Genomic DNA, 3,215 nt, shown 5'->3' with positions numbered 1-3,215 from the left:
TTATAGCAGAAGTTATCCTTGATATTTTATTAATCCAAAGTTATAATTATGGTGTAGTCCTGAATGTAAATCACTTTCAACGTATCAATGTATGTAATAGGCGTAATTCACATTCATCATACTAATGAAAGTGAAGAAAGCAGCAATTTTAGTCTATATTATGTTCACAATATTTGAATAGTATTTAAAGTTAACCCAGTTTGCCACTCAGCTATTCCACGAGAGTATTTTTTTAATACACATTCACATTGGGCTCTTTTAAGTATAATTATGTATGGTCTTGAGGACTCTGGCTCACAATTGGTTTATATATTTTAGTGGTAGTATGGTGGGGGCTTTCCTGAAAAAGATTTAATACAAGAATAATGTGTTACAATGCAACAATTTCAGAGTATAAAAAACATTCGCCATGACTGGGATTCAAACTCAGATCCCTCGATGACCAGCTGAGCGCTGACTGTTGTTTGTATGTGGTGTGCATCTTAATGTGTGGCAAATGTAATAGGGTTATTTTTTACAGATTTAGCACACTTCCATGAGGGTTAAAGGTAGAATAAGAACACTAAGAGTATAAAAACCAAATGACGTGATGTGTTGTAAGAATCTTTGCGTATTGCCTTTGAGGTGGATAATGCCATCTCAAATATAAAAGAATATTCCTTCTTTTTGAATAAGTCAACACATGGTTTAATTATTAATGGCATTTTTCATTATGAATTCATTTTCAAATTATTATTGGCAAAATATTGCCAAGGTCAATGTAAATATCTGAAGCAGCTTTGTTCACAAGACATGATATTTGGATGCAAATGAAGACTTCATATTTTATAGCTGCAAAATTTTTTTAAACAATTTTGATAATTTCTGAAGTTACTGCAGGGATGTAATCTCTTTGGGTAAAAGGAAATACATAGTTATATAATAATATGTAATGCATTATGGTTATGCCATTTCTTCAATTCTATTGACTGCCTAATTAATTAATTTGAACAAGTAATGGAATGTTCACATGATCATCAGGGCGGGTGTGGGATATTTGGCTGTGGAGTGGTTGAAAGATCATAATTTAAAAAAACGAGTCTTTATTGTAAAATGTATCCGTAAGGGATACCAAAAAATATTATAGGCTAAGATGGGGTTACTTTATTTCTAATTGCTGAATTTTGGAACACCTACACTTTCTGGCAGTTGAGAAGTATGAGGTACGATGTATGATAAAGAAATGTTTGTGATATCTATTCTTTGCAATTTTTCCAATGATATTGCATAATTAGGGGATGTAGTAGTCCAGTGGGTGGAGCACTGGACAGCTAACCAGATGGCCTGACTTGAACTCTGAAACCATGCTTGCTTGAGGATTTACAGTACCTGTTTCCAATACAGGTTAAGCTTTCCATGAAGTAAGCTGATCTATGCAAAGCTTGCCTTTCCTCAATTTTAAATATATAGAAGAGAGTAACATTCACTCTTTGTCCTAAATTGTTTTTATTCCTGGGGAACAGATTCAATGACAAATATCAATTATGAGTGCTAGAAAAACATCCTAAGCCAACATAATTTCAATGAACAAATGGCTCCTCTGCCAATATTTTGGTCAACAAGGCCGCCATCTACAGGGAGTAGGATTTTTTTTAATAAACGTCAGAACGTGGTGAAGAAACTAATGTCAAAGCACAGGCAATCACTTCATTCAAGTCACCTGAACACAGGCTGTGCTTCAACATGGGTGTGTTCTTTACACAACATCCTTCCTCCAAGTAGATGACAACTGAAATAACTGGTGTTGAAGTTTTTTTTTATGCCTGGGTCATTCAATAATGCCTTAGAAAGAATAGAAAAGCGTATTATTCGGGGTAGATTTGTTTTTATTTTTTATCAATCTCAGTTTAGCTTGATACACTTTTCCCAGCATTTCTCCTACTTTGTAAGCCATCCAGAAAGAGTAAAATTTCAGAAGCTCATCAGAGTAGACATCTGTGCTGGCGATGACCTACTTGTTTGGTGTGATGATTTTCCGCTGAAAAGAATTTCTTTCTTTTCCAAATGAGGCCTTTATTTCTTGATTTCTTCACTCAACCGTTGCATTAATGATGCATAATACTCTCCATTTATTGTTTGTCCTGTTTGCTAGTAATCGATGTAGATGATTTGGTGTGCATCCAAAAAACTGTGGCCATCATCTTGTCCCTGACCAATTTCACTGTCTACACTTTCTTCAGTGCTGGATAGCCTTTAGGAACTCATTGTTTCAACTGTTCCTTTGTCTCTGGAGTATAGTAGTATATCCATGTTTTATCCAGATTTATGTATTGATACAGAAACTCATCAGGATTGCGTTGAAAAAGTGCCAAACCAGCCTCCAAATCAACCATACAAATGCATTTATTCATCAATGAGGGCAAACATGGCACCCATCTTGCCTAGGTTTTTTGGACTTCTAATTTTTCATGCAAAATTGGAAACACTGCGCTTTGTAATATGCCTCAACTATTTTGCAAACTTTGATTCGATCACTCAAAACCATATCATGGACAAATTGAGTAGCTTCAGACGTGATGTGGTGGAAGTCAAACATAATGAATAACTGATCGAAGCACTTTTCCACTTGATGAAAAAAATTATTTTTATTTTACGACTGGGTTTCCATGTATTACCCTGATGATGACTCTGACGCTTATTGACCTGATGATGATGTAATACATCGAAACCCAGTTGTTAAATAAAAAAATTTTATCAAGTGGAAAAGTGCTTCGACCAGTTATTCACCATATCATGGATTTTGTCAATTATTTCAGACAAATTCACTTCCACTGGACCTCCCAAATGATGGGGAGATCACTTGCGGATATACAGTCATGTTTAAGCTAATTTACCCAATCGTAAACAGTCAAAAACACAGGAGCAGATGCACCTGCCTTCGTGATGGTATAACTATTTGTCAGTTTCCAGAATTATTAACTTTTTTCTTAGAGAAATTAACATTTTTTTTTACTATTGGTTTTTCTGTAAGTTTTAATGGAAGTAAAAATATTTTTAGTTTGCCTGAGTTTCAACTCCAGGGTAAGTATCATTTAATTTAAATAAATTTTATCATACTCTAATTTATAAAAATTATTTCATCTCACTGAGTTACTTTTTCTGTTTATGTCTCTAAGTTTTGGCCTGACTAATGTAAAGCACTGCAATTCAAATGCCATTTGAGTGTTTGCCATCTT

Source organism: Hetaerina americana, unplaced genomic scaffold, assembly GCF_022747635.1.
Source record: "Hetaerina americana unplaced genomic scaffold, ioHetAmer1.1.p SCAF_2, whole genome shotgun sequence".
Classification (NCBI taxonomy): domain Eukaryota; kingdom Metazoa; phylum Arthropoda; class Insecta; order Odonata; family Calopterygidae; genus Hetaerina; species Hetaerina americana.
The sequence above is the reverse complement of the archived record's forward strand: the minus strand, read 5'-3'. Positions refer to the sequence as shown.